At 34.7% G+C, this 19,866-nt stretch overlaps 1 protein-coding gene across 3 annotated transcripts in view; it reads right to left on the bottom strand.

The window, feature by feature from the left end:
- CDH9 (cadherin 9) overlaps positions 1 to 19,538 on the bottom strand; it is a 98,106-nt gene extending 78,568 nt beyond the window's left edge. For 2 of the 3 annotated variants that reach the window (XM_005481654.4, XM_005481655.4), the window contains exon 1: positions 19,175 to 19,538. The gene's annotated coding sequence lies outside the window, so the exon portion shown is untranslated. Of the gene's footprint in view, positions 1 to 6,629; positions 6,682 to 19,174 lie in introns of all 3 variants that reach the window. The other variant, XM_026799812.2, reaches the window with a different exon arrangement.
- Between the last annotated feature and the right edge of the window lie 328 nt (positions 19,539 to 19,866).

Below are 19,866 nucleotides of genomic sequence, written 5' to 3'. Positions count from 1 at the left end.
TATATTTATATTCTCTCCCAAGGGCTAATAGCTTGGCTGTGGCCCTCTGGTGTTTGAAAGTCCTGCAGAGAAGGCTACCAAGAAAAATGAGTAGCTCAGAGTTTGGTTTTAATGTTCAATTTCATAATGAAAATTTGATTATATTTTTCCCCATGAGGTTTTGAGATCTCCTGTAGTATTTTCTGAAATTGGCCTCCTCAAATTTGTATGTTTAGTGAAGCCTTCATATGTTCATAAACATATTTATTTGTTGCTCCCATGGCAGGAAATTTCAAAATACTTCAGACCCACCTGGAACTGAATCTAAAGGTAGAAAAATATGTCATCTGCATATGTCTTTAATAATTAATTGTGCTCTGATGATGATGTAGTGGTTATTGCTTATACCAACTATTTTGCAATCTGTTTTGCTATTTTGTTTTGTTTCTAGCTACCAGAGAAGGAAATAACTAGCTTATTTCTCTTAAAATACAAGTCAACTTTAAAATGGCATGTGACATACTTTCCTTAGTAATGCCTGAACCAGAACTGAGAGTTTAATAATCTATATCCCAGCATGAATTTCCAGAACATTCAGACTTTCATGTGATTTATTTGGATTAATTCAAAACACTCAGAGGGCTATTCAGACAGCATTTCAGAATTGCCTCCTATACTTGTCCTTTTGGTTAAAAGTCAGTAAAAAGCAAAATTATAACTGCATGAAACCATGTATATGCTTCCAGTTTCAGAGTGAAAAAAGAGTAGAAATATGATTAAAAGAGTTGATATAGCAAAGCATTTGCTTTGTGGTTTCTGGTCTAGTACTTTTGGCCTAGCTTTGCCTGAAATGGCAAAGTACATTTGGCTTTAAAACTTTTTTGCATAAGCTCAAATGCCTGTGATAGTCTCGCTTCCTTCTTGCATTCCTAAAAACTCAAGGGAAATGGATATATGAGAAGACATATCTGTGTTTGGGCTTCATATGGCTAAGACAAGTCATAAATATGTGACTTCATAGAAAACAAATTAACTCAAGCATATAACAGGAAAAAAAGGTGCATAGTTAATCTATTCATAGCAATGTGTCAGGATCTTGTTTTTAATCTTCTAATCTTTTCTTGGTTTAAATAGGAGTAGATAATGCAAATGAAACAAACTTATGCTTTGTACAAGTGAATTTCTTCCCTTTGTCTATCTTTTGGATTCTGCAATCTTTATTACAGCCAAATGTTGCTGCTTTGTTTTAGTGGTATGGCTGAGAGTATGCAGCATCATTTAGTGAAACAGCCTAATTTTTATTTTCAATAAGGCTTGCTAAATTGCCTTGTTTTTCCTAACTCTGAAACACTGTCATTATATGCACTATCCACAGGCAGTTCTTCATGGGAAAGATATACCTTCATCTAAATCTCATTACTGCAGTGTTGATTATAAAATAAACATTTTATAGCAACTCTTACTAATAAATAGAATGAATAATAATGACCCAGCATATCAAATGCAATTGTCCTGTTGCAGTTCTGGCCTTGAGAAGAGAAAACACATTGCAATGGTGTAACCAAAATGAGCATCATGACAATAATTTTAAGTTAGTTGATATAAATCCAGTTAATTTTATAATTGTACAGCTTAACATCTTAATGAATGTAAAGGAATGGATATTTTAGTAATAGAAAGTGCTAAACAAAACCCGTAAATCCATTCATTTATATGTTCCTGCCTAATATCAATATTTTTAATAAACGCAATAAGGAAGCCACAGGAAGGGGGTTTGAGTGAAATAAACTCCGCCTTCTAGCTGCTGAAGTAATTGAATAGTGCCACTGAATTGTGCAAAGGCTTTTTTTTTAAAAAAAAAATATTTCCAATTGTCTCACAGCAGCAGAGATACATGAAGAAAATTGAGCCTGGAGTTATGCCGAAGAATGGTGGAGTGCTTCCAATACTTGGGAAAAAAAAAATCCAAATACAGAATTAAATACAACAATATCTATAAATCCAACAATGATTGCTAATCTTGCATTACAAAAAGATCTTAAACCATAGAAGTTTAACCTCTGTCAGGAGTCACTATTTTGTATCAACTGATGCATTTCAACAGTTTTATTCTTTCCTCACTCTTAACACTTAATAAAAGGAATTTTGTTTTACAAGAATTTTTTTAAATTTTAAAAACGTTAAATTTATTTTTCTTCTTCAATGGTATGTTCAAAAATTTCCCAAAATGAATGCATATAAATGTGTGGATTTTTAAATGTGTTGCATTTAAAATGGAAATTCCAAAAAAGGAACATAAGTGATTCACTCACTGTTAAAAACGAAGCAATAATAGTGTAAGAGTAAAATATGTCCATTTCTGGTCACTTTTTTAGAAGGTTAGTTCTATTAAGTGCTTTCATCAATCATCTTTTTATTGTTCTCTATTTCATATTAACAAGACTGCTAAAACAAGGAGCAATCCATCAGAGTTTCATGTTCCAGTTTTTATAGGTACTTGATAGACTAATGTTTAACATATTTCAAAAATATTCTAACTACAGAGCTATCTTGGAAATATGTGTCTATTTTATAAAATTGACACCTATAATATATTTGCATTTTGCAAGAAACTTATAAAAGTATATTTTTATTGATTTCATTAACAATTTCTAAGCAAAATCTTTGGGATAAATAGTGCCCTGTGGAGATTTTTTTGATGTTAAAGACATGATGAGCTTTTTTATTATTGCATACTAGATATCTGTTATCCAAAAGAGGGAGCCATAACATTATACTATACCTTTGCACTTTTTGAGACAGTGAAGCTGCTTAAATTCTTATTATTCCTTTCTAAAGATGATGCTTGCTTTGAGGTGTCTTTTATTTGTTTGTTTTCTATTAATAAGTGTAACTCAGAACTAGATAATACACACTAATAATCTTACTGCATCTGAGTGAAATATTTACAGTAAAGACAAATATACTTTAGCAAACATCCTGTCATGGAAAAAAAGGAGTTGAAATAAATTTTCTTGCTCTTGCTTTCACCCACAAGCATTTCTACCAATTTTGAGAAAAAAAATGTAGTCTCTTTTTTATTTATTTCACATCTTTTGAAATGGAATATGTATACATATAAATATCAAATGAAAGTTCCTAAGGGTGTTTTCTAAACATACTTTGATTACGTGTCTCTGTAAAAAGTGAGATTGACTTAAAATATCACTCTATATAACTGATGAGACTTCCAGTTATTAAACATTTGATTAGAGGAACACAGCACTTATAAAGGTGTTGCCTGTATTTTGGAAAACATAGGCTAGATTGCTTTCATATCTGAAAGGTCAGTGGACAAGAATGTATCTGAAGGAGTAGAATGGAAAAGCACAGAGCGATCAATAATGTGTGCTTTACTTTCACAATTTCTTTACAGCATTCTCTTTTCATGAGTTTCATGTGCCACACTGGGATTCCAACACAGCCTTGTAACCCTTTGTGAGGGAAGACTTATGGTATTCTCAGCATCAGAGGAGTATTGATAGTTGTTTAATCCCTTTCTAATATTTTTTAAGTAAAGTTTGGTTTTCCTGTTGATTTACAAAAGGGAAGCTCTCTTTATGGTTTCTCTGTGACTACATCTCAGTATTTTGTAGCAATGTATTGGCTGCAAGTAAATGCTGATTTCACAGACCTATGTGGTCTGTAAATGAGAACGACATGCCAATGAGAAAAGACATGCCAAGTTAAAGTTCCAGAGATGCAAATCCAAATGCATATTCTGTGGATGAAAGCATAAATGTAAAAATATGCTCCCCCTTGTATGGAAAGTGATTTCTTCTAGTATTTTTCTTCTTATGCCTAAATTAAACTTCATAGAATAATATGTTATGTAATTTAAAACACTATGTCCCTCAGTTTCTTCTTGATTTGGTTGTTGGTTTTTTTTGTCTTTAGTGAGATGAATGCTGAATAAATAAGAAAAAGAAGAAGGCAAGTACCAGAAAGGGAAAGAGCAAGTGAGAAGATGAGGAAAGCACTGAGAAGATGAGGAAAAAGGAGAAGAGAGGGGATACAAACACTTGAGAACAACAAAAGTGCAGGAAAGGAGAATAAGTGTTCTTCAGAGAAGAGTATAAAGTTAAACATTCCATTTATAGCATTTATTTGTTAGATGAATCATGGCTATCTGTTAGAAACACTTTCCAGTTACGCACCTCAAGAAATGTGGGTCTGGCGTTTTCAGAGCTGCAAAATATCAGCAAGCCCATGAATTAAGCTAGTTTTATACATGCTCAGAAATTCTGACAAAAGTCTCTGTTACACTGGGTCTGTTGTTTCATTTGTTTCAAGATTTTTCTTACTGGAAATATTTGTAATAGCAGTATTTTCTCAATGTGTATTTAAAGCCTCTGCTACTTTCTGTGAAACTTTAAAGATAACATTTGTCTGTGAATAACCATCAGTCACACAAATTGGTATTTACCACAGTGGTATCTGATGTCACCTAACAATTTCTACTCTAATAAAATATATAGATAAGTTTTAGGAAAACTGCTATGTTATTGAGGTTATGATGTGAGTTCACTGCAAAGCAGACAAGTAGGACTGCAGATTTTCTCAAGAAAAGAAAATGGATAAAGCATGATTCCACCTAAAAATAGGTGAAAAAAGCAGAAAAAAAGCATCTAGGCAGTTTCTTCTCCACTCTGAAATTCATTAGACAGTTTTTGCTTATCTCCTATCTTCTTGTGACAAGCAGTCAATCCAGCCTATGATGCACCTTGACGTAACAACTTGTGACTTGGCCTCCAGGTAATTTGCTCCAGCAACATATCTCAACTCAAAACTTACAAAAATGAGAAGTTGCTAATCTTCATCAAGTTATTATTTGCTAAGAATTTAACAAAATAAATAATTCACCATAATTTACTCTCATTACCAGTATTTTTTTCAAATTTCCAAAGAAAGGAAAATTCTGCACTTGGTATATTTTCAAATTTAAGTCAAATTTTTCAGTTTTACTATTGATATTTTATGAGTTTCTATTATATGTCCTCACAATATGAAAACAACTTTCAACTTTGTCATTCCCATAGTGACATGAAATGTCTTAGTAATTCATATTAAACAATAAAATCAGTTATATCTAATACAAAAATTAAATACATCATCTTAATTTCCATACTGGACCCATCTCCCACTTGTGTCATAAAGAAAGTGAGTAATCTTGCAGACCCAATAATTTCATACCATAAAAAAAGTCTTGAAGTAGTCATAAAGGAAATTGCAAACTTGAGGATAAACTTATTTCTTGTCTTGGGCCCTCCCTTTTTGTCTTGAATACATAAGAATACCCTTCTGTAAACATCACCTTGAATGTGCTAAAATTATAAAAGAAAATACGTAGAAAATTACATTATGTGTAAAACTTTCCTCATTTGGATGTGTGTGATGATTGGGAATGTAGTTAAAACAAAAGTGCTTACTCTAGTCATGCTTTCACTTTTTGTTTTCCCTCTTAGCATTTGAAAATATATTAATACTTACTTTATATTCAACGAAGTTCTTTTATGTATAATCAGGCCTACTTTAAATACTCCATAATCAAGTCAATAACATTCATACTTTCAATTTATCATCTTGTTTTAATGATAAAAGTCCTCTGTCGTACAGTGAACTAGGATTACTTAATTATTTTCTGATTCTAATGCCGATTTTATCTACACCTACACTAAAAAGTGGCTTTAATAGAAATTGTGGTAGTGACTTCATAATTGGAATTCCCAATTTCTAGTGATTTTTCTATGATGTATAAAATTATAATTTTACATTTTCTTTATGAAAGCCAATGTATTCTGCATTTTTCTTATATATTTGTTTCAGTAGATCTCATTTTGGTATGCATTTAAAGGTTAAACATGGTAAGGTGCTCTTAATTTCCATTCTCTTTTGTTTCATCATTTACACAGGACATTATTTCAATAACCAATTAATCTTTGTAGAGGTGTTCTGGTTTTTCTTCTCTTACCTACATGTATTACATTTAGTCTGCCCACATGTGCATAATACTGCTCATATTTTTCTCTCTTTTAGTGTTTGCATGATATTTTAGAACTTTCTTCTTAGCTCTCTAAGTCAGTAAAAGCATTCTGCTATCTCCAATGGCTTGCAGTTAGGTTGCTGTTGCATTCCTATGGTTTTTTGACTTTGCCTCTGTCTCTACCATTTAATAATTATTTTTAAATATATAAATTCTAATACTTTCGAAAGTCATGGCTTCTTCAACACATTAGTAATATATACATTTGATTTTGAATTTTTAAACTAAAGATTTTTAGCCCTGTGTCTAATTTGTGTTTGTCTATTGTTCTTGTTATGTCGTAGTCATGTATAGCATTTTTTTCAGTCTATTATTTTATTTTAACAAAAGAATGCACTACTTTTATAAACACTATGTTCACTATATTATATTTATCTCATTTAAAGTTATATTAAAATTGTATTGCAATCTCATTTTGATAGTTGAGAAGATATACTTTCCCTTTCTCTGCCAGCCTATGCAGAAAGAAGCCTCTTTATATTATCTGTATTTTCATCTCACTTTATCCTCTGCTGTATCAGAAATCACTATCTGTTGGCATTTTGCAATAGTTTTGTCTGACATTTACCTTGAAAGCAACATGGATTTTCTCCACTTGTTTGCTTGAATACCGATGATTTCTGTGCAGAAGGGAACACATTAAAAAAATGCAAATAGCTTTGTTCACATAATATATTCTAATTGGCTTTTTCATTTAATGTTATTTATCTACTCACATTTCATACACGTGGACATGATACAAATAATGTGGATTCTGTGCACATACCAATCCCTATACAGGGAGAAGGATGTGAAGAGACCAGAAAGGAAAATTTGTAATAGTTTATTATTAATAGTTTAATATGATTGCACAGCCATGTTGACCATTTCCCCACTTATTGCTAGTGGAGCCTGGTGAGCTCAGGAACTTCAGCTGTTGTGAAAAAGCTGGTGCTCAGCTGTGCAATGCATTCTGCCCTTTCTGTCCCTTTGCAGACCTCAAGTCCTCTGCTTGGCCTTTTAATGACTGTGACAATATTTCCTCCCTTTATCAAGATTGGATCTAAATGTTACCGATGTCCATGGGAATTTTCAGCAAGAACACGATGAGCTTTCCATCAGAACTATGTGCCCTTCTGTTGTTTACCTCAAGCTTATACTTGATTGCTGTCATAGAACACTTTAAAATACTTTGTTGTAATTACTGACTGGTAATTGGCAATTTCTGAGGGTCACCACTGGAATACTAATTTCTGTGGTCTCTAATAAAACAGCTATATTCTTCCAAATCCATAAGATAGAACTATATTATTAGAAAGACAATGTATGTGATGTCCTCATATTATTTGTATAATTTTCTCATGTTCTATTATTTTTCGCTTCAAGATTTAAATTCAGTAATTTAGTCTGTGCTCAATCAAAAAACGTGTCGTTCAAGACAGCATATATTTTTTCTGAACAATTAGCTCTGACTGTTGACACTATCCCATTGTACCAGTAAATTAACAGGACTTCAAAGGTAAAATAATTTGATTATTCTTATAAAAGATGGGGTTTAAGGCAAAATCTAAATTTAAACAATGCAAGATTATATCCATGCAAGCTTTGGAACTTGTTAATAGCTTCATTTTAAAATTAGAAGGGTTCAAATGTCTTGTTTTTAAAACTGCACTGTCTGTGACTTCCTATTATCCTCTTGTCCTTCAGATTTCTTAGTGATAGCAAAATCCCAACAAAAGTATGAATAAAAAATTCTCCACTCCCTGTTCTTTTATAATCTCTTGCTTTTTTTTTTTTTTTGCAGTCTATGGTCTAACAAAAAAAACCAAGGTTACTTAGGCCACATTTTTTTTTATAAACCTCTAATCTGTTGAAAATGCAGTAGACACATATGGTTCTAAATTGCTCCTTTTTGATTCCTACAGATTACAGATACTATAAATATTTTATGTCAGGAAAGTGCAATTCTGTATGACAAATTTCAAGCTGTTTGTAATTGGGCTATATATTTTTTGTGTAGTTCTCTTCAAAACAGGCTCCTGAGAAGTTTGCAGACTCACAAGGGTATGAACTACTTAAACCAGTGTATCCCCAGACATCTAGGTAGTGCTGTGTTGTTCTACTAGAGCTGGATTCAGTGTCTAACATACAAATAATAATTGACTTTCATTTAAGTAATAGGCAATATTTTCCATGCCGGGGGAATAAAGAAATATTAACAATATTTCTAGTAGTTATTAGTTATAATTTGTGCCAAGTAGTCACTATTGTTGGGAATAAATGTGATAGAGGAGTATGTAACTTGCCTTATTGACGACTGCTGTAATAGCACAGCAAGCTATGGATATCCAGTGATATGGATGCACGTCCTCAGGCCAGGTGGGATCCTATGCTTAGCCCGATCCCCTTCCTTTTCTAGAGTCCTCCTCATGATGGAGTACAAATGTCAGTAATTACTCTTACCCTTCTCACTCTTTCCCTGTTTCAGCATCAATAAAGTGTTAAGACAAACATCATAGCGGCATTAATTCTTTTGGACAACAGGTCAGGAAGATCTGGAATAGGGAGAAGCATCTTTTCTTGTACCTGATAAACCCGTTTGGTCTCCAGAACACAGGAAAAGGAATTTTTGCTGATAGATCATCCTTTAGAGAAGGGTTCCACCCTCTTTTTCCTCACTTCCATTGGTTTGAGGATCACTCAGATACCTCTAAACCCTTTACTGTCCTCTCTTCAAATCAACAAATCCCTCTGACCCCAAAAAAATGAATAGCCCTCCGGCTCAAACCACAGCAGAAACACACAGAGACCAGTTGCTGGTTGTGCAAGAAGGTAGTAAAGCTACACCCTAGGGAAGGGTACACAGTACAAAAAGAGATAATATGATACTGCTACAATTCTGGCAGGTAATAATTTTTGTAACTGCCTTCACACATATTAAGTTTCTACTGAGATCTCATGGTGCTCCCACTCATTACCAGATGAACTCAATGAGGTTATAATGTACGTGACTCTCACAAGTAAGAGCTTCAACTTCAAGTTCTTAATTACACCTATCTAAGCCCATAGGTACATGCATATATATACACACACATATAACATAAGGGAAGCATATGTATGTTTCTGCTTTTAAATATCGATGTTTTTTATCATGATTGTGTTGAAATATCCTTTGCATGTAATTTCAGAAAATTGTCAGCAGTAAAACAAATGAACATTGACAAATACTTTTTAAATTCTCACTGAGATAACCAAGAAGTTTTAACATCCATTCCTAGCATTGAAGAATGTGGCTGGTGAAGTATTAGGATTTATTAAGATAAATCAATTTCCAGTCTCAACTGTCTAACAAACCATATGGTATCATTTCTATTTTTGAGGAAAAAAGTAACAAAACATGCTGCCTTCAAAGATGAACACCATTATATTTCAGGGTAAATACTTTTTTTTTTTTTTTTTCTGAGTGGTATTGGTGCTGCTGTTGTCAACCACACCTGGAAAAACAATTGCTTGTATATGGAGGTGATGACTCTGTCCTATGACTACACTATCTTTAAATCTTAACATCTTCCATTTTTTTTTTATAAATAGAAGAAACAATCTTGGATGCTCTTTGGCAATGCTGGAAACCTCATGCTTCCTTCAGTGTGCCTTAAAATGAACCACTACAGACTACATGCAAAAAACCAAAGAACATGTCCATGTTTTCCTTCCTGCTCTTCAGATACTTGGTCACTGGGATGGAAATTTCTGTTTAAAAGGAGCATGCTCACATTATTTGACCTTTCAATTATCAGGATAAAACTAAACTTCAGGACCAATTAATTGAAATAGGAATAAGAGGACAACTTTTATTTGCATTGTGAGGGGACATTAAAATTAAAGTTAACAGAGATATTGTTTACCTTGGGGCTGATCATTTAAATGATCATACAGTAAGGATGAAGAATTTAAAAAACTCCATCGTAGCAAAAAGGTTTCAGGTTTCCTGAACCTTTGTTCAATGAGGTGAGAAAGAGGAAAGGAAGCTTAAAACTCTATGTCAAAGTTATTGCTTAAATTTTGTGAGGGTGCAAATTTTGTCAATATTTTTACTGAGATACAAAGTGCAGAGGTATTAAAGTAATTCACTGAAATTCATGCCATGTAATTTTATTAATGTGATTTAGTCAAAAGTTCCTCTTTCATGGAATTTTTGCCTCAAAACAAATCTGTTGAATGAAGTGGAATTATTTTCTAGAAATCATGAAAGAACTGGAGGACCCTGGGAACTGCCAGCCCATCAGTTTCATCTCTGCACCTAGTATGATTATGAAACACATCATCCTGCAAGATGTATTTAACCATGTGGGAGACAAGGAGGTGATTAGAGACAGCAAACATGGCTTTACCAAGGGCAAACTCTTCCTGACTGATCTCACGGTCTGACTCATCTCATGGCCTTCAGTGACGGACTGACTGCATCAGTGGACGAGATACCTTCCGGTATCATGCACCTGGACTTCTGTAAGGCCTTTGGTATGATCCCCCACAAGAGTCATGCTGGTCAATTGGAGGCATACAGGTTTGATGGTTAGACTGTTACACGGAGAAGGAATCAGATGTTTGGTTTAATTCAAAGATTTACAGTCAATGGCTGTGTCCAAGTGGAAACCAGTAGAGAGTGATGTCCCTCAAGGGTCTCTACTGGGGCCAATGTTATTTAATGCCTTTTTTAACTACACAGATGGTGAGAAGACAGCACACAATTTAGCCATTTTGGAGATGACACCAAGGTGTGTGGTGCAGTTGATACACCCAAGTGAAGTGACACCATCCAGAGGGACCTTGACAGGCTTAAGGAATGTGCCTATGCAAATCTCATGAAGATCAAACAGGCCAAGTCCAAGGTGCTGCACCTGGACTGGGTCAATCCTCAGCATGACTGCAGACTGTGGGATTAAGAGATTAAGACCAGCTTTGTAGATAAAGACTTTAAGACACTGGTAGATGAAACTCAATATTAGATAATGACTTTTAACTGAAAGAGAAGAAGGTTTAGGTTGGACATGAGGGGAATATATTTTACAGCAATGATGTTGAGACACTGGAACAGGTTACCTAAAGAATTTGTGGATATTCCATCACTGGAAAAGTTCAAGGCCAGGTTTGATGGGCTTTTGAGCATCATGACCTGGAGGAAGCTGCCCCCGCCCACGGCAGGGTGGTTGAACTTCTAAGTTCCTTTCTAACCCAAACCATTCTATAATTCTGGAATGGCAGCATAGACAGAGCAGATGTTTTCCTGTGCTTTTCTCTGATATTCACCACTCTAGGTCTGATGTTACAGAGTAAAATCTGGACCTGCAAAGACCTCCTCAGCTCGGCACATAAGAATATTGGTTAGCTGTTAGTAACTACAGAATATAGCTCTGGAAAATTTTACAATGCAAATATATGCATGACTTCCATAATAGAGATGTTGTGCACATTGTAAAATAACAAAAAAAAAATTAAAAATCTATATCTGTCATTACGCATTACAGTTATATTTACACAGACATATGTAGGTATATATGTAGATATATAGTGAGATATAAGTATACTTAGATCCCTAGATCTTTTAATCTAACCTGTGTCTCTAAAATTACATCAAAATAATGATAAAACTATATCAACACAGATACTGATAGAGATACATATATACACAAATACATGTAAATTTTCACCACTGGCAATGGAATTTCATGATTTTTAAAATTTTCTACTAGACCCACAGGCTGACTAGTATAAAGTTTAATTAGTGCTAAGTAACTAGAGGTGAAGGAAGCAGAAAATTTATGTGACTCATTTTTCATTCCGCCACGATGTCCCCTTATTTATGTTCCTCTATAGTATTTTATTTTCAGAGTTCAGCTTTCAGTCCAAAAAATTATTGATTCTGATACTATTTGTGAACAAAAGACATAAACTACAGCAATCATTTTGGTTCTATTTTTATTGTAGCTACCCACAGTATTGCATTTTAAATAATCTTAAAATAAGTAATCCAGATATGTTTATGCTGCTTCAGCTTTGTGAATCCATTCTTCTTGGAGAGAAAGCCAGCCTTCCTTCCTTCCTTCCTTCCTTCCTTCCTTGCTTCCTCAGAGAACTAGAGATGCTTTCAACCAGGTTGACAAGGTTTCTTCTAGTAGCTCTAGGCATGTTCTTTAGCAATTACCCTGGGTTACTCAAACCATGTTTCTGCATATTTTTTATTATTTGGGACCCCCACATGTAAATCTTAGAAAAGTTCTCAGTCAGATGCCTAAGACATAGCTACTATTTCAAACTACCCACACTTGCAGAAAAATATCACTTTATCCTGAGTTTATAAAATTTATCTGCCAGTTAAAAAATAGTGAAATACTTTTAAAATACAAGTTGACATTCATTTTAATTCATGAGATCAGGAACTTAAATCCTGTATTGGTTAATCCTTAAGACTCATTTTCATTCTAACCAACAGTTAAACTATGAGTATGTTCTGCTCCTAGTATGGTACACACACAGACCAGTACACAAACTACACAGGAATTTTTGTTCTTGTATGCAGCTGTTGACAAACCTTCAGCTGTATATTCCTTTGAAATCAGGATTTATGTATTGCTAGAATTACACAGTATTTCTCTTGGGTAATCAAGGGAACCATGATCCTAGGTCTCTATATAACAGTGCAGTTCTCTATTTAATCATATGTCTGCTCCGCAAACATAAAGTAGTTATAAAAACTATTCTGCCTGTAGGCTTCTGGTTTGGGGAGCACCATTATGTAGAGTCTCAACACATTGGAGACAGGAAAAAACCCATAGAGGACCTTTGCATATTTGAGAAGTTTATTCTTTGCATTTTTTCTTTTTCTGTAGCCTATATTTTCTAAATTCTTTGGATCTGTATTGTATGGAGGTGTTAGAAAATTTTCCTCTGCAATGTAAATGTGAATTTCCTAAGCATAAATTCAAATGGCAAATAAATTATTAGAGTATCATTGTCAGAAGTGCTAAATCTTTCATTCTAGCTGTACTCACATTTATGTGTCTGAATGTGCAACACTAGGCATGTTCCTAAGTCTTTATCTCTTAGATTCAACCTTGTAGGGATGAGAACCTTTTAATTTTTTTTTTTTTTGGCAAAAGCTGCACTCTGTGGTTCATCTAGGGACTTCCTAATTCACTCCTGTTTTTGAGCTAAATTATGTTTTTTCCCTTCCTGAATGAAAGCTTCAGGGAAAGATTCTCAACCAGTAGATTCTTTTGGCCAGTGATAGTTGACAGCAGTTGTACCAACGTTTTTGAGACTTTCCTTTCTTTAATTGCCTTTAAAAGTGATTATAAGAACAGTAAGCACAATACATTTTATAATTTGAAGGTCCTTCTGCTTACTGCAGGGATGGTTTGGTACCATAAGTAGTTTTTTCAAGAAGACGATAACTGGAAGAGCAGGCAGTACCAGAAGCTTGGGACAAATGTAATTAAAGTATCACTAAATCAGTACTTCAACTAATATGTGAGTTTTCAGCCTTGATGCTACTTCTATTATTACTACTAAGCAAAGAACAATTACCTTCAGTATTGTTCTATCTCCATGAAGGAACTTGAAGAGATTAATTAATTTTGTTTGGAACACAGGGGGTTTTACTTATTATCTTACTCTAGAAAAGATGTAAATCCAATGAGATAGCTGTCTTGACTAGGTAAGAAGTCATATATAACACAAATTTGAAGCCATTAAGAGCAAGATCAAGCTCAATTGCAGTAAAGCCATAGATTGAAGATAACAGAAAAGAATGAGGAGACTACATTATTTTTTACATTGAAATCCATTTTTCCTACAAGTCTGAATTCTCATTAGTAATGAAATTACCTTTTATATCTGGGAAACAAATGTAAGGATTATGGTAAATCTTCCAGGAAATGGGAAAATGTTTTCTGCAATTTAATATTTTTATGTTTACTCTGAGGAAAATAGAATCTTTTTTTATCAGATAGCATAAGAACACAGATTCCACACTCATTTTTACTCAGGGTAAGGGAAATGCACAAAAGTAATTTCACTGGTTTCAGTGGGACCAGTCTTATTGCAAAATGTTACCCGGTCTGAATACAGGTTCTGGAACGCAGCACAAGCACAAACAGCTCTCCTGACAAATAGTTTAAACAACTACAAGAATTTCCTTTTGAATTAAATATGTTTTCCTGATTTTTTTCTCCTTTTGCTACACAGGCAAAACTATTTCCATGAGATTACCTTCAGCCAGCATCTGCGGTTTAAGAATTAAGAATATTTTTACAATAGCTTCGCAGTGCAAAGCTTGATATTTAAATCCACTAGTATGGAAAATAATGCAAACCATGTGAAAGTATTGGAATAAACAACAAAATAAGCAGGAAAATTCAGCCAGAATGCAGCACTATAAACTTAAGCAAACCCATTGTAATATATAGTTTTCTACAAATATTGCATTATTTTTCTCTAGCATTTGCATGAGTTATACTTCAGTTTATATCTCTAGATGCATGTGTACATGTACGAAGGTGCATATATATAACAGTTTTGTTCATACACTGGGGCTATTTTTATCTGTTAAAACCGGATGTGATTAGACCATTGAAACCTTCAAATCATACAGAACATAAAACTTCTGGATTTTAAAATGCTAATTTTCACTTGTTCTGTCCCTATTTTTTCTTTAAAACCAGAAGTAATGGGATTAACTTCACCCTTATACCCAACTTAGCCCATTTTTGCTTTGCCTCTTCATCTCCTTAGGAGCAAATATTGAATGATGGAGTACAAAGGAAATAAAAGCCAATTATTCTAGTAAGATATTAAGCTGAGTTTTTTAGATCATTATATTTTTAAATTTCCTTTATTGAACACTTTTTATACAACTTGATGTTTTTATTGAATCCTTTTTTTAAGGGGTGTCGGAATATGAATGTCAACCACTGCTTGGTTGTGCACCATTGACTATCAATACAATAGATCATATTTTTTTAAAAATAATGGCTAAATCTAATTATATCTGTATATATTGCCAGAAGGCTTGTATACATCATTAATTGACTTCAATTGAACTATTAAAAATGCACAAATTCAGATAATCTTCTTCTGAGAGCTGTTGTGCAATTTGTTTAAATGATGGAAGGGCCTACTCTTTCTATGCCCAAATACAAATGCATTATCCACAATTTTCTATATTTCACAGAATCTATTCTTGGGTGTAATTTATGAAGATCATATTTTGAATCTGGACAAGTGCTTTAGGAGCTCTTTCTCAACATATTTATGCACAATGGTGAGATGCTGCCAGTATTTTTTAGAAAATTGAATCCTTTAGTACCAACATGCAAACATGCATGGCCCAAAATTGCAATATCATTACAGGCAGAATTTCTATGAAGATGGTCCTTCTTTCTCTCAAATACAACCTTTGAGGACAAAGCAACCTGAACACCATCTAGCATCTATAAAATTTGTACTTACCTAAATTTCCTTGATATATGTATATCAAGAGATAATGTATTATGAAAAAAATGTTTTTCTGAGATAGGGAAACAGAATCCAGTGATGTTGTCGTGATATTGCTATGACCCTTACTGCTAACAGGTGTGAAATTTAATTATAGAAGTTTGCATTTTGCTAGCAAAGGAGTACACTGGACACCACTTGAAGCACTCAATTTTGCAGTTGCAGAAATATATTTTTTGAGAAACATTTGTGATTATTGATGGTGTTATTTAAGGATTCAAGGCAAATATATTTTTTTGAAAATTGATGTAATCCTACAGAGAACTTGGAGGACTGGAAAAGTGGATCCCCCATTTTATTTCTGTCTCTGACACAGAGGTACTCTGTAACTGAGACAGTCTCTGTGTGGCACTGCGTGTGTATGGGATGACAACAATGCCACCCATGTCCTCTTGTAGTCTTCCCAAGATTGCAGAAGAGAGATTATAAGCAGCATACTTATTTTCCTGACATTTCTGTAATAAAATTACATATTGTGTGTTAAAAAATAATTTTTTTTCTAAAATATTTTGGGCCTTCCTCTGAGCTGCAGTGTACATCCAGCATTTTTCCTCTTTCCTGAAGCTAGTAACATTTTCCCAGAAGTAACCAAGTCTCAGCTTTGCTAGGATTTTGCGCTGCAGACACAAAGTATGATTTGATCAAGGTATGACTCTCCTGCTCAGTCATGCTCGGCAAGTAGTCCTCAATGCCACTGGGGTATTTTTTATCAGGATCAGTCACTGAAAGTCAGGAAAACTTTTCTTTTCTTTTAGCATTCAGCAATTTCCTATGTGTTTAAAAGGCAAGGAGAGAAATTACTCTGACTGCTTTTGCAAAAATTCTTTTTCTTCATTTCCCTTTGCTTTATTTTCCTTCTCCTCCTACCACCTTTCACAAAATTTCGGATTTATTCCTATGAATTATTTTCTTAAATTCTCTCACTCACACAGAGAATGCAGGCAGCTTTTACTTGGGCAACTCTATTCATTTTAAAATATTAGTTCTTCTGCAGATAACATTTGAATATAACACCTGCTGCAAGCCTTAGAAATTCTGAACCCATTCTGATATGTGTGGGAGATGCATTTTTCTCTAGATTTTTGCTCCAGTTACCTTCTGCAGTTAAATAGCTCTGACTGCATGGAAGAAACACATACTTTTAAACATCTATATTGTCTCATAGTCTAGCCTACGTATCCCAGTTTTCTTATATGATATCTCCTGAACAAACTCATCCTCAGAGAAAATTGTCAGTCCTGTTTCTCTCTGGCTCTACTTCTCAAACGCTTCTGCCAGTAGATTCCCTGCAACCCATGTTGTGCAGATTCAGAAACCAAGTACTGAAGCCAGAGATAAGAGAATGTCAGAATTAAGTTGTAAGGTCCTTTCAGCAGCGTTATGGGTGATGATATTTAATCAGTGGATTTCAATTATAACATTTGGTTTGGTGGGTAGGTCAGGGAATGAAATCATTGTTATTGGTTGATCCCATGATGAGAGGGCGTCTCTGCCAGTACCATGCAACTGCTGCTGAGATCAGCATCCTTGTGGAGCAACAGCCAGGTGAGAGGAGGGCACAAATCCCTGTATGTGGGCTGCTGTCTGGAGAGAAGGACACCCTTTTCAGAATGGTCACTTCTGCAGAAAAGCATGAAAATTCTGAAAGCTTCGAGCAATTTTAACATGGAGCTGTACAAAGCATATGGCAGAGGTGTCCCCACATTTTCTCTATGAACTGCATCACCAAACTTCTTTTTGTGTTTAGGTGAGATGCACCAGTTACACACAAAGCATAACATTCTACAATAATGGCTACAAGACAAACTCTGAAATGAAAAACTCTACTTTGTTCAGGCAATAAACATATGAAAAACTTTTATTCTTGAACTCACTCCATCAAGTTTAAAAAGACTTGGCAACTGTTTTAGGTACAAGTAGTAATAGCACTGATACAGTTACAGTTACATTTCTCCATTTAAAATTAATCTAATTTACCTAACTTAAAAAAGCCCAAACCAAGAATTATTTATTTCACAGACATTTGACTGCATAATGTTATACATTTTTGTTAATAGAAAATCATATTAGCTGTAAACATATATAATTCTCCCTTGAATTTACTTTACACAGTGAAGCACAAATGACAGGACAATATATTTTATCTGTCAGATTGACATACAGATAGCAATACGCCTTTTTAAACAACTAACATTGTTCACAAATTTCTTAATTGCCATAGACAAATTATAATGCAAATCTTCTGAATATTTAATTAGTTCACTATATTTTTGGAATAAAATTATTCTTTCAGATACGTAGAACTATTTGGAGACAATGATTTTTAAAGATCTGTCATTGGTAATTCCCATCACTATGACTAATATTACTTAACAAACCTTTTGATCTCATCTCCAAAATTAGTGCAAGTATTACACTTGCATTTTTATCCTTTTTTATCCCTAGCAAGGGTAGCTAGTGTAGTACTGAGCAATGAAGCATAATCCTGCTGTGGTTTCAGTAAAATATTAGTTTTATCACTTTTATCCCTTTAATCAGAGCAAGACTCATACATTGGTTGTAAATTTGTCTACTGAAAATGGAAAGTATTTTAAGAAAACACCATTCTATTTTCTGAACCATGACTTAAATCTGTGACAAGGTGAGTGGCTGCTGTATCCATATTGCCTAACAACAGGAAGGGATATCAATTACCTTTTAATTCATGTACATCATTCTTTCTTTGAAGCTCATAAAGTGGAAGTGAACACATGTGACAGCATGTTTCTTGCATGTGAAAAGGCAAAATGTCATTCATTTGTTTTCTGCTCGTTACTTCAGTGTCAAGTGGTCAGTATGACCTTTTATGCTTTCTGCGGGACTCTCTGATTATATATATTAGGCTGACAAGGTAGTTTGGAAGGACTTCTAGAAAGCATCCTTGCACTTTAAGCCTGTTGACTTTGACTTTCTGCCACAGATATCCAAAGGGACATCTGCCTAGGCTCTCAATATTTCTGAACCCTGAGCTGTACCTCCCTCTGTAAAACATATTAAAAATACCCCACTAATTTTTCTAGTTTCACTAAAGAAAATTTTAAAAAAGCATTAGTATTTCATTCTTAGTAGCAACAAAAACATCCTATTTTTTCATCCTTCTTAACCAGGGTTGTTTTTATTAGATGTATTGACAAACACATTTGTGGGAAAAAAAGAAAAGGGGAATAGCTTCTCTCTGGACAGGTGAAAAAGCACCCTGCATGAAAGTTAGGCTATATTGTCGCTCCTATATGACAGGAAAAACTCATTAATATCAAACAGCATTTCCAAAGAGCAAACACATTGCTAATATTTTAATGTACACAAGTAGTCATCACATCTACAGTATCAGAAGTTTAGATTTCAGCAATTTAATGGGTTGGGGTCTTTTTGGGAACTCTGTAAGAGAAATATCCCCAATGTGCTCTGCTGACACTGCCCCTCCACACCCCCTTGCTTAAAAAGTATCTGAACGGCATCTTCGACATTTTACCCACTCTTACAGAAAGCATCTGTTCTTTTGCTGTCGGCAGTTCGCATGCTACAGAAAGTTGATGTACTCACCCAGGCTGTCTGTGTGAGCCCAGTGCTGTCCTTTCAGCGCTGCTTCTCTACCTGCATCCTGCCTTCTGCGTGTTCCCGTGCCTCCAGCGCCGAATGCACTCGCTCTCACCAGGGCTCCCTCTCTCCCGGCATCACTTTTAAGTCAGGCAGGCAGCGAGCAGGAGCCAAAGGGACTCTCTGTCTGATTGGTTTCCATTCAGTGCCCCTGATTAATAAAAAGCGTCCCTCGCAAGGAGAGGTGTCGCTGCCCCTCGCCGAGAGAGATGTTGCTGCTGATAGAGCCGCAGTGCTCAGCGTGAGGAGGTTTGGGGCTGGGGGGACAGCACGGCAGCTTTGCCAGCCAAACACTGATTTGCAAGTGAATGCAGTGGGAGGGTTCAGAGAGGAGGGCTTTGTTAAGCACCCACTTATTAACTGAGGCTTAAATACAGAGGCTCATGTAACCAGCTCAGTTTGGTCTGTTTTAATAACAGGGGTAAAGGTATACCCCTAACATGTGGATTATATGGAGAAAAACAAATTACTCTAAACATCTATACTAGCGACACAGTGTCATTGGTGTGCAATACACACTGGAGAATGCAAAATTATCCTCTAATGTTACTGCAGTGACAAATGATTTTAAGGTGAAAGAAAGCAACGTGTGTGAGATTTCCCTGTGTGCTCAATAGTTTTACAGCTCTAGTGTCACT

This window comes from Zonotrichia albicollis, chromosome 1 (assembly GCF_047830755.1).
Source record: "Zonotrichia albicollis isolate bZonAlb1 chromosome 1, bZonAlb1.hap1, whole genome shotgun sequence".
Classification (NCBI taxonomy): domain Eukaryota; kingdom Metazoa; phylum Chordata; class Aves; order Passeriformes; family Passerellidae; genus Zonotrichia; species Zonotrichia albicollis.
The sequence above is the reverse complement of the archived record's forward strand: the minus strand, read 5'-3'. Positions and strand labels throughout refer to the sequence as shown.